The 13562-nt window shown below is 39.9% G+C and overlaps 1 protein-coding gene across 4 annotated transcripts in view; it reads right to left on the bottom strand.

Moving 5' to 3' along the window:
• The window catches only part of kazna (kazrin, periplakin interacting protein a), a 212790-nt gene that overhangs the window by 62875 nt on the left and 136353 nt on the right, over positions 1 to 13562 (bottom strand). The window lies entirely within an intron of this gene.

Raw genomic sequence — 13562 nt, 5'->3', positions numbered from 1 at the left:
TTTAAATATTTGTCCTATGCCATATTCACATTCATTTGTAACACACACGTAAGGGTAAAAGACAAACATCTTCAACAAATGTAATGCAATGAATAAGCTTCATTGTCACAGAAGCACACATAACGTCATATCTAATATTTAAACAAATCATTTCCTTGTCCCTAAAGCATTGACTGAGCTATTTTTCGTCCTCAAATGCAGGCATTAAGTTACATGTTCACGTTCTGCTGCCACAATAAGTCGGTTTCTCCAGTGTAATGATAATAAAATGCTAAGTAACAAACAACAAACCATATTGCAATATCTACGTTAACGTTATTTCTGGAACCAACTGGAAATGTGAGATTCATATTTTTCAGATACACAGATTTTATAGTGAGGTTAATCTATGGGTTAATCTCATACTCTGCTCTTCAACACTAATGTGACGCTAGCCGTCTGCATCGTCGAGCATAGCTATTTTAAATTAACAATAACAATGCATACAGTTACCTAACTAGCAAACTAACTAATGTACAAGCATGACCTTATTTTACCAACCTCACCGAGAAGCCTTATGTTTTACAGTATAATCCTTCTTTATGTTTTACACTTCTCTATTATGTTTTAACTTGTATGCTACGGATAGCATATTTAGCACAGATGTAGCTTCGTCTCGCTTGTTAGCTGAATAAAAAGACAAGTAAGAAATAAAGTGCTTGAATTTTACTTACCGAATAAACTGCATTCATGGACGGTCTGTTTGAACCGCAGAGCCATAAGATAAGTGCGATATTTCAATGAAGAATACTCCACCAGGCATCAACACAACAAACACGTCCGAGTAGCAGCCTGGAGCTAATGAAGCTAACGGGGCTAGCAAAGAGACCCACTAGCAGATGACTTCCGTTACATTAGAATGACTTCCGTCACACACACATAGGTGAAACACATGCACATTCCCTACTGAGAACCTTTCAGTAAAATGTTTTTCAGGAGTGTGTGTGTGTGAGGTTAATTTTCAGTAGCGTGTGTGTGAGGTGTTCAGTAGTGAATGTGAGAGTATTTCAGTAGTATGTGTGCAAGGCCAGATGTTTTCAGTAGCGTGTGTGTGAGGTGTTCAGTAGTGAATGTGAGAGTATTTCAGTAGTATGTGTGCAAGGCCAGATGTTTTCAGTAGCGTGTGTGTGAGGTGTTCAGTAGTGAATGTGAGAGTATTTCAGTAGTATGTGTGCATGGCCAGATGTTTTCAGTAGTGTGTGTGTGAGGTGTTCAGTAGTGAATGTGAGAGTATTTCAGTAGTATGTGTGCAAGGCCAGATGTTTTCAGTAGTGTGTGTGTGAGGTGTTCAGTAGTGAATGTGAGAGGATTTCAGTAGTGTGTGTGTGAGGCTTAATTTTCAGTAGTGTGTGTGTGAGGTGTTCAGTAGTGAATGTGAGAGGATTTCAGTAGTGTGTGTGTGAGGTGTTCAGTAGTGAATGTGAGAGGATTTCAGTAGTGTGTGTGTGAGGTGTTCAGTAGTGAATGTGAGAGGATTTCAGTAGTGTGTGTGCAAGGCCAGATGTTTTCAGTAGTGTGTGTGAGGTGTTCAGTAGTGAATGTGAGAGGATTTCAGTAGTGTGTGTGCAAGGCCAGATGTTTTCAGTAGTGTGTGTGCGAGGTGAGTTTGAATTTTGGCCTACACGGCCCTTCATAAAAACACCACCAGACTTCAGATAATGGTTAATGGTCCAGCCCTCAACATGTCTATGTGCCAATAGTGAGTTTTCCTCAAAAGCTGTTGCCATGGCAACACAATGCTCACAATAAAACACGATATTGCTATAACTCCTATGAAAATGCTCCAAACGGCCCAAAACTTCACAGGTTTGGTAACGATGCAGCCATCAACACATCTAAGCATATTATGGGGTGTCAACAAATGCTGTTGCCATGGCGACAGATCATTCGCCATCAAGTTAGTTCAAAAGATTGCAGTTCAAATATTCTGTCATTATGCTGCTGTCAAATCCGTGTCTCAGTGCTGTACGATACCAGTCACCTCTGTGGAAACATTGGTATAACTGCCTTTTTTAATTTATATTTGAGTGTTGTATGTCTTGTAATAATGGACCAAGAGTCTCTTTAAATAAAGATGATGATGATTCTGCTGCTTTTCCAAGCCTTTTTATTTTATTCTCTTATCACACATTCAAGCCCCCAGTTCATGTATCATTTAAATCTAAATTCTTCACTTTCTTCTTACACATTACATTTCAGCATAGCAATTCAGCGTCAGCTTTTCAGCATAAAGCATTCCCACAAGCAATTTCTTCAAGAATTGCATTCTCTAGTTATAAATAATTCCCATTTAATCAGGTGATTAAGTCCCATTCAGATGGAACAATGCATTGCATAAAACAATTATTTCCACCTTACACTTCCATATGTGAAATCTTCTATATATTTACTTTCAATATGTGGGCAACACTGCCATTGTTCTGCTGCTAAATTAAATGGAGTCCACCTCCTGGAGGTCTGTGCTGAGTCCTAATTCTCTCAAGCTCCATTAATCAAGGAGGCCACTTAATATGCAACCTGACACAAATATTCCTTTAGGACCGGCCTTTTCGAACAGCGTTGTAAAAAAAAATGCAGGTTGTGAATGTACATGTAACTTTGTATCTATTAATTAATCAAAAAATAATTAACTACCGAACTATGCTTGATTACATGGCTCATTGGAGCCTCCATAACTCCCCCCCGCCATGTTCAAGGCTCATGATGGCAAAACACAAAACGGTGGACATGAATATTAGGTTAATTTCTTCAACAGCTTTATTGTTTTATATCTCGCTGAAGTTGGTATTAATAGTCAATGTACACAAATGAACTCACATCACAAAAGTGTCTATTAATAGCCATGCCCTATACTGTACCTTGATTCTCTGCAGAGTTGTTAATAATATCATACCATTCCTCGATATGAGACGATTAAGCACCTCCTCGGGTCTCAATGGTAAATTGACTGTACTTATAAAGTGCTTTATCAGGTATTTTCGACCCCTCAAAGCGCTTTTACATACTAAAATCCAGTCATTGATGCAGAGCAGTACCAGTTGCTCTAGGGAAGCTAACATTCACACACATGAATACACCGTTGGCCATCGGGAGAAACTCCCGGGCTGGGATCGAACCCACAACCTTCTGGTTAAAAGATAGCCGCACTCCCTCGCAGCCACAGTCTATATTGTACATGCACAGTCAGAAAATGGCATACTGCTCGTGCTCACTCAAAGTGGTGTTTGTGTGATACACAGCAGATTAAAAGCTAAAGGTACAAGATGATTGTAAGGCTTTGTGTTGTGATCATATATTAATACAGTATATGGTGATTGTTCTTTATGATAACACCTCAATAAAAGGATGCTCAGCAGATAGCAGGAGAGATTTGCAGAGTGCATTTTTACGACACAATGGGAATCCAGTCATTGATTTTAGCTGGACCTTATTTTCCTCTTACAGTCAAAAGGCAGTTTCATGGAATGGTTACAAACGCCTTATAATGCTATTGAAGAGAAAGGCTGCAGGTATTATATTAGCCAAAAATAACAGGTTGTGCTTCTGCCTATAGTTTCCAATGGTATAAGGTTAAGATGACTCAGCTATTCCCCGTTCTGGAGAAATATACTCAGGAGGAGAGGAAGGACTATCAGAGAAATAATATAATCTTGCCATTCATCATGTAAACTTGTGGGTTGTAAAGTTATTTCAAGAAATATGGTGGTCAAATAGTCTGTTGGAGTGCATGAGAAATGATTTCAAGGGAGTTCCCTAAATGCTTAAATCTCGGAAGAAAGTTATTTTATGCCTTCGAGTTTTACCATCTAAAACAAGGTCAAGAAAATGTGCCTATACTGTAGGTTAAAAGCAGGGATAGGTAGTATTGGTAAAATGTATTCCGTTACATGTATTTAAGTACATTTCTTTGAGTAAATTGTACTTTTAAAAGTGTTTCATCTGCAACACATGACGGTTTAAAGCACCATGGCTGAAGCGCTAATGTGATGCAAATGTCTTGGTTTGCTAATTGCGCTAAAAGCTAATATTTACTGAACAATGAACAGCGAATGGAGCAGCGGGCTCCTTTTGTGAACACTGGTCTGAAGTGAGTACATACTGTAAGAGATGTGTGCTGACACTGAGCTGACAGACAGCAGTTTAATCACATATCTACACAGTTTGTTATCGTTCAAAATGTCTGTAAATATTCAAGCGAACAGTGTAGCCTGATTAAGGGAGACAGAAAAGCGGAGATCAAATGATGTACCCCCCCAAAAAAGACTGCTTTAACATGATTAATATAATATTTCTAGCACAGGTTAAAGTGAACAAGTGATCAGACCTTTATGTAATAGGATTTTAATGATGAAACATCGCAACATTATCTACTTATTAGCCTTAATAGGTTTATGAGACATTTTCAAAAAGATAAGAAGGAAAGATGTGGCCACTTTTCTAATCTTACTGTCCCCATGTAACCTAAATGTGATCTGTGGCTGTCTGCGATGGGAACATCTACACAGGAATTATCAAAGTTGAAGGACACTGTAAAATGTTGACACTATTTATATTTATTTTTTGACTGAAATGCAATTTCTGTTCATGCTATATAATGCATGTGTTTGCTGATTTTTTTGCCAAATAACAATATAATATAGAAAACAACAATACATAATATATTATACATATTGGTGTACTTTGTAGAGTATAACATTTATACAATATTTTGTAATTAAACTTGAGAGATACAGACTGGGGTACTGTCTGATGTTTATGTGGCAAGAAGATGACGACTTTACGTGAGAAAAATATTTGTGGATTAAATAATTCTACCTATATCAAAATCAAATCAAATATTTTCAAAAAAGACAATAGTATGTCAGTACTTTATTTAGTAAAGACTTTTGTACTCTTACTCAAGTAGTTATTATGATGACTACTTATTTTACTGAAGTACAGCTTTTGCTAACTCTATCCACCTCTGTTTATAAGCCAGGCCAAACAAAACCATCTTGTATTGCTCAGTAGATCCTACGCTCCTTCCTCCAGAGCTGTTGGGACATTTCGACTGAGGTAACTAGGAATTGGTCCAGCTGCGGCTCCGGCACAGACACTTATGAAGATGAAGTGCTAATCAGCAGGTCTGTTGGGTTTCCTAATTAAAAGAATGTACTCGGCACGTGCTGGCTATTTACACTACTTTAAGACAGCATCAGATCACTCTAAAGGGACAGCGGGACAGCAGGAAATTAGCTTGCTGTGTCATGCATGGCTGGGAATGCATGATGATAACGTCAAAATAAAAATATTTGAGAGTAAAACAATCTGTTTTGCTAGACTGCTGATGCTCAGATGTATGATGCAGTGTCACACACAAACGTTGTCTAAGTTCTGGGAGGCCTGGCGGTGATGAGCTGAGAGCACTACGCCTTAAATGAAAATCGATGGAAGCAGACAATCTCCCTCTCTGCAGCCAGTTTACACAATACCTCAGAGGACAGCAGCACATCTCACACTGCCAAGAACACGCCAACCTTTCTTTGTTTATGTGAGAAAGAAAATAAGAGTATAACAGAGACAATGAGAAAAAGATTAGAAATGTATTTAATTTATGTGTGTGTACGTGTGCATGGATGGTCAACTTTGTAATCACTTCAGCTTTTTTCTGGTGCTTGTGAACAAGGTGGTGTCCATCTTGTTAATGCTTGTCTTTAGTAACGCCTAACTGGACTTTGTTACGACACACAATGCACATGTTAATGGACACCCTCTCCTCAGAAATACACACTTTCCTGTTGTCCTGTTCCCATAATCCCCCCCAACCCAATACTGCAGCTTGCACAGCACAACCTCGAAACATCGCTCATTTGAAAGATCAGCCCAAGAGTAAAACATGTTAAGAAATAAAGAAGGAAAAATGACCAGTGAATTGTGAGGATGACAGAGTAGAAAGGCATTTCTCATTATTGTACCAACACCGCACATAAATGCAAGGAGGTGAATGACTCGGTCATGTAGTGGTAATAACAGTCCAATTATTGTAAAACACTGTGAAGGGTAAATTCTGTCTGGATCACCTACAGTAGAAAACTGCTGTTATGTTCACCGTTTTCAATTTTCAAGCACGTTGCACTTCTAACCTCAAGCCAATACTTTCAGCTGTCAAAGGCAAAGGCAGTTTTCTGCTCTGAATGATTCAGTGTTGATTTGCTATTTAACACTTACACACATTTTCTCAAGTAGTGCACTTCAGTACAGATTTCACATACTTGTACTTTACACAATCCCTTCTATATGCTATGTTATAATCTACTATATAGGATTAGGGTTATTATAATTTCTTATTGTTCATTTTCTTATAATAAAAGCCCTGAGCACCTCGTCCACCACTTGGGTTATGCAGACGAGAGTGTCTAGATGGAGTGACACATTTATGAGTTTGAGGGCTCGTCAGGTGCAGTTTATAATACTCTGAGAAGTCAGACCATAAATCATTCAATCCTTCGTCGACAGTTTGGAGGTGAAGAGTTCAATTTTGCAATTTCAGGTTTCACTGCATTTTACCTGGAATGTGCACATGCACATATTGTTTTGGTCAATGCAGTATGTTGCCAGATGAGGTTGCATTAGGTGGCTGTGAATGTGGAACAATTTTTGTTCTGGACATTACTTTTTTTTCCAATGACAATGAGTCCAATGACAGATTTGTGTTTGAAATGTTGTTTTGTACCGGTGCTCTTGGTCTATTTGAACACAGTGTATATCATGCAACAAGTAGGCTGACTCTTGTAGATACATTATTTAAAGTAATGAGATGTCTGTGTTGAGGTCGCGGATTTGTTGAGACCTTTAAGATGTTGTTGCATAACCTCCTCCTTTACACCCCCCCATTTTTGCCTCAGGCAAAGCACATACATGAGGAGGGTGGGTCAACATTAAACTGTTAGCTTCAGGTCCTTTGTTTGAAATTACAACTAGGTGTGTGTTTATCTACTACGAGTCTAAAGGGTTTAAGACATTGTTTACTCTTCAGGATTCCCCTTCTTGTTCTAATAATATGTCTCCACTCATCACCTCTTTATTTTGTTTATTTTATACCTCAGACTTCCGGTCTTGTCCTCCATCAGCTACTTTATTTGCCTCTCTACTCGCTCAAACTTCCAACCTTCATGCTCAGTAATCAGTGAAGGAACCGGCAGCCACCAGGTGCCACTCAGCCACTCTTCCATATCTGGCAGCTCAGAAAGCCACAGTCCCTCTCCACCATCGTCCTGCTGCCAGTTCACTAGGCCAGGCGCCGGCTCAGATTAGCTGCCTGCTGGCCTCTTTAACAGCCATGTGAAGGACAGGCAGAAGGTAGTACCACAGGTGACTGGGTGTACCTGTTGGCTGGTCGCCTCGTGTCAGACTACAAGGTGGAATTCAGAAATAGAAAATACACCTAGCACCTTGGTGGAGTACCAAAACAGAAGACAATAAATAATTTGACAGAGAATACAAAGAAGAGCTTTATCCAGAGTCAGTGTATTTTAGCAAAATGTATTAACTTTAAAATCTGAATTTCATTAGTCTTTCGTTGCATTAATCAAGAGGAAAAGCAGTAAACATTTAACGTTTTTTTCTTCTTGGATCCTCAATACCAATTTCTAGGTCACTTTTAATTCATGACTGTTGATACTTTCATGAGTTGTAATAACCAGCACTGGCTTGAAATAAAACCATGCATTCAAAAGCCCTCTCCAAAAAGGCATTTCATAAAAAATGATATCAAAAATAGAAAGAAAACATATATATATATATATATATATATATATATATATATAATATAATATATATTTAAATTGTACTATTCATGTTCATATTGGGGAAATAACTGAGCACACTGCTCCAAATCCATTGGGTCCATATCCATATTGGGTGCATGTTAGTGGTTAGAAGATACAATAAAAGCATTTGCAGATAGAGGGTCTCAAAATAAACACTTTTCTGCTAGAGGTCATCTATATCTGTGAGAGCCAGTGTATTATTTCACAATTCGTATAAAACATTTATTTTAGATCCAATGTTTAATACACCAGGTACCGCCTGAATTTGTTTATGTATTTAAAAAGGTGCAAAAGGTTATTAAATATATGTTAAGAAACTACAAATAATTATATATTATTATTATTATTAGGGCTGTCAAGTTAACGCGTTAATAACGCGTTAACGCAAAAAAAATTAACGCCACTAATTATTTTAACGTGATTAACGCATGTGTATTTTTTGTCCTCGGCCGCCCCGTAGTTTCAGAGAGCATCGAGTTTAAAATACATTCTACAAGTGACAGCCCCGCTCCTGCTGCCCGCTTGTGGCAGACCACACTTCCACGCTCACCGGCAGGCACCGACTGGCCATCGGGAGGACCGGGAGGGTGTGTGTATGTGTGGCGCGAGCGAGCGAGAGAGAGACCTTACGTGTATTGTTGTTGTTAGCATCTGGTGCTAGCTAGCTGCGCTAACGGATATAAGGAGCTGTTTAAATGAAAACAGAGGAGCGACATTTCGCCGAGCACTTGACTTTATGCAGGAAGCCAGACAGTGGGACATTGTACGAAAAGTCAGCACACTCAGCATGGATAGTGCGCGCAACATGATTGCAGCGTCCAGGCAGCTCCCGTTCGAGCATATGCCTTGAGCTGCACATAGCTCCAACGGTCACACACCCACACACACACACACACACACACACACACACACACACACACACACACACACACACACACACACACACACACACACACACACACACACACACACACACACACACACACACACACACACACACACACACACACACACACACACACACACACACACACACACACACACACACACACACACACACACACACACACACACACACACACACACACACACACACACACACACACACACACACTTTGTATTGTATTATTGTATGAGAGAGGTTCCAGGTTGAATTGAGGCGAATATTTGTAATGTTCAGAGGTTGTTGTGTTTAATATTCATGAGCATATTTGTCATTGTTCAAATGATAATAAACACACATATAAAGCATAAGTTGATTAAAAACTTGAAAAATATTCCTCTAAGGTACATTTAGAACAGATAAAAAATGTGCGATGAATTTACGATTAATCGCGATTAACTATGGACAATCATGCGATTAATCGCGATTACATATTTTAATCGACTGGCAGCCCTAATTATTATTGATTCAGCTTCTCTTGTGAGCTCTGAAATACATTTGGTGTGAGTTGGGGACACATTCACTGGGGGATTGAAGGCTTGTGGAGCTATCAGAGAAGGTCACTGAAGACGCTTTCATTGTTTCTGCTCCATTTGCTGCAGAAGGAGCGACGTGCCAAAAACAAGGCAGTCTCAGACCTGGCAATTTTGGATGCATTGATAGTGCACATCACACACACTCAGCATTGAATTGGGCCCATTGCTTAGCAACTGTCACTCCATTTAGATGAATGTAGACAGGTAGTGCTGGACAGACCCTGCAGGGGTAGACATTAAGGGTAAAAAGCCACTGGCCCTCCGGGCCGGTGGAATTGTATTGTCACTGGCCCCACCATTGTAACCACTGGCCCGGAGCATTCGTCCAAAAAAAATCGACTAATAATGAAGAAAATGAACACATTTGTTGCAATAGTAATTTATGCACTAACATTACAACATTTGAACAATCAGTTCTTCCTCATTTTCCTCAATTGTTCATATTTGGTTTATTAAAATAAGGATATTGTGGTCATTGTTAAAAAATGTCTGCTATTATTATCAGTATTATTATTTGTATAATGCACTTTCTGCCTTCCTGTCATTAGGAGTTAGAAATGTAATGGCTATAGATTAGATTAGATCCTTCATTCTCCTAAACTGCTGGGACATTTCCCTAAAGCCAATACCTATATATTTTCTACTCTTCACTTAGCCTACTTGTCAGCATAGGTCGGCATTGATGTACAGAGCCGACAGAAGACTTTGTTTATATTGGCATCATATTGAGAGGTGCAGCCAGTGACGCATCCTAAAACCAGGAAGTAAGCTGCTGGTTCCCTCGACAGAAAGCAATGTGATTTCTCCACAGGGTTTTGGAAAATAGCTGGAAATAAGGTCTGTGGAAAACAAACCTGATAAATGCACGTTTTGTTCAGCCGGATAATCTCCACATGTCTACCCTACTTTTATAATGTTCGAATCATAAATCTAATCGATAGTTTATAAAAGGGTTTTAGGACGCGTCACTGCACCACTCTATAGAAGCCAACTCCATCGATCAAGCTGGCTGAAACTTTCTCTCCCTCTTCTTCTCATGCTCCCTGTCACTCTCCTTTAACTCCTCCGGTGACTTTCTTTTATTTGAAGATTGTTTTTTGCCCGGTTACCGCTGGTATTAAAAACATTTTGGCGAATGGTTAGGTGGCGCGATAGTCTGTAGTGAAGGAGCGCGCTCCCGCTCACGGGAGCCTGCTCGCGCTGCGCTCCGCAACAAACAGCTGTTTGCTTTTCACCCAACAACGACAAGCGACTCACGAAACGCTATGTTGTAGCGTTGATAAACGAAACAATTTAACAAAATTGCTAGTCAAAATACCAATACCACAGGAAACATTTTTTTTTAAACAATATTTTTAGTGGCCCGAGCGGGCAAGTGGAAAGTAGGCCTACGTTATGCTGGCCCGGGGTGTCTAAATAGTGCTTCCGGGCCAGCGGGCCATTTATAATGTCGAGCCCTGCCCTGCTCTTCAGCCAGCAAAGCTCCATCTAGATGTAGAACATAATGTAACATGTGGATAAATTAAATCTAAGAATTCTTGAGCCAAATGCCTCCTAATGGATTCTAAGGGAACAAGAGGGAGGAGGAAAAGAGCAAGAGCATTTGTAAAAGGCTCAGAGGAGAGTGAGAGAGTGAGCCTAATAGAAGTGTATCAGGTAGTTTATCTGATACAGCCACCACCTACACCAGTAATGTTTCTTTTCATGACTCCAAAAGCTCAAATGAACTCTGAAAACTAGACCCCTTGAAATGTGCCTCGTCTTTTTGCCTTGTCTGTGACCTTTGAGCTCCACTAGTCGACAGCCTCCTTTAATGAAGCAGTAAGAGCATGGAGGCAGATAATAAGACTGCTGCACTGCTCCCCTTTTGTACATTTCAACGTCTCAGTGGTCTTTAATAAAAAGGCCAGAGGAAATAGGCAGACAGGCGCACAGTCAAGCCTTTCTGATGTGTGGGGATCCTCAGTGTAAAATCATGTCTATGTCCATGATGATGATGCCCACTGTGATCTAAAATCTGCATTAGGTCTTATTGTCCTGTCTTTTGTCAATACTCCCGATCTGATTTTGAAGGTGATGATACAAACAATATCCAGTTATTGCGTCTTGCATATCTAAATAATGTGAGTCACAGCTACTGTCTGAGCATTTCTAAAAAAGTTATTTCTGGAGTGAGCAAATTATGGTGCAGAGGCCTTGTTATTGTTGCTGGAGGCATTTAAGTGCCACCGTCCTAATGGCTATACGAGGGCATCGGTGAGGGCAGGTGTTCTGTAAAGTGTCAGCGCAGGAGAAAAATGGAAGCACTCAGCAGAGAGACTCCACACATGCACCCACACCCACACCTTCACATTCTCACTATTTTTATTGTTCTTTTGTTCATGGTGGTATTTCTCTCCTACCCTCTTCGCTATATGGTTTTTCTCTCATTAATCACAATACATTCACAGGCAAAACTACAGTATGTCCTGAGGCAAACTCACCTCTTCCTTCTCATGGTGCCTTTCTATTTCCCCCAAAAATGTTACTCTCAGCTCCTCTGTCTCCTTCTATCCTTTCTGGATGCCTTGTATGACTTCTCTGCACTGACCTTCCTATTTAAACCAGCCCACATGCCAAGCTTCACCCAGATATCATTGGCAGTTAATGTGCAGAAGCAGCACCTGTCTCCATAATGATACAGAGCTCACTGCTGAGGTTTGTTTCCCCTCTGCCTCCCTGTCTCTCTCCTTCTGCAGACCTGAGATGAATTTGCTGATAATGCCCCTCAGCGCCCTGTTCTCACTCGGATGAAACTTTAGGTTATATTCGTGGCCTTGGCTTGGGGGAGCGTGTGCATGCTTTTCTGAGTCTGCACTTCTACAGCACCCAGGAAACGAACTTGGACATAATGCACCAGCTGGTTCATGCTGAAGGAGAGCGCGTACGTACGTGTGCAAACATTTTAACTTACACATATGCATATAACTAACCTGCTCTTTGACTTTATAATGACTACCACAAGTTACATTGTTTCATCATGTTCTGTAGTTTCATTAAGATATTTTACTTAACACACAAATACAAGAAAAAAGTTGTGTATGCCAAATTTCACATAAAATCCAAAGTATTTGCAGTATCTGTATGTTAAATTATTCAATCAATAAGTAAAAGTACTTATTTTGCAAGATGGTTTTATTGAGAGTGTTATATGTATAATAGCGATTTATTGAATTTGAATAGCTTGATAAAGTGTTGGGCAGTTTATTCCATAACCTGAAATGAGCAGTAACTGTCAGATTAATATAGTATAGTAAAGACTACAATATTTCCCGCTGTGTTTAGAAAAATCCTTAAATGAAAACACTCAACCTCAAATTATAATGAAGCACAGTACTTGACTTGATGTACTTAGAACCAAACAGTTACCATATGTTGTTCTGATCTGCAGAGCTGTAATGTGACTAACATACCAAGGAAACCAGATTGCCAGCTATATGTATTCTCTTTTCCTTGAACAATGGCTCGTGAGCTCTCTTGGTATCATCCCGACATCGACAGACGCTAATAGGATAGAACACTGGCAGCCAAATAGACCCCTAAGCAGGACACTGTAATGAGGAAAGGGCCCCTGGGGGCTCCTTGGGGGACACCAGAGATCCATACTGCAGCTGGCAGCCTGAATGGATCCACAATCCAAGAGAAGTGTCTGTACCGGTGACATGGTTTGCTACTTTGATTCTCTCTACAAGAATCCAACAGCTTGAAGGAAGCTTTTGTCATAAAAAGGGCTGAAACATGGAAACAGACTCCAGATAAACGACTGCAACTGTGTTTGTCTGCAGACACGAGACCCGTCTGACCAGTTGAAGAGTTTCTGGGAATAAATAGAGACTTTTAAAGTTGATAAGCTGCTTTTAGGGGATGGTTAATGTGCCGCGAGTGACTAACAGCAGAACTGTAAACACAGATGGAGCATGATGGTATTTACTGTAGACGGAGCCATATTGCAGCATCATATTTACAGGAGGACTAGGAGCTAGAAATGCATTAAATGTCAATCCAATAACAATTCAGATTGTCCTCATTAGAACCACGAGGATGTCTCCACTAGCTGCAAGCCATGAAACACTGAGTGAGCTAACTGAAGTTTTTATAGTTTTTCTAATTAATCTGCATCTTTTTTTAATAAACAAACCGTGAACATCTGGTTCGACAGACCTAAAGGTTCATTATTATCAACCTATTGTCAACCTA

The sequence above is a fragment of the Gymnodraco acuticeps genome, unplaced genomic scaffold (assembly GCF_902827175.1).
Source record: "Gymnodraco acuticeps unplaced genomic scaffold, fGymAcu1.1, whole genome shotgun sequence".
NCBI classification, from domain to species: domain Eukaryota; kingdom Metazoa; phylum Chordata; class Actinopteri; order Perciformes; family Bathydraconidae; genus Gymnodraco; species Gymnodraco acuticeps.
This window is presented reverse-complemented; position numbering and strand designations above follow the sequence as displayed.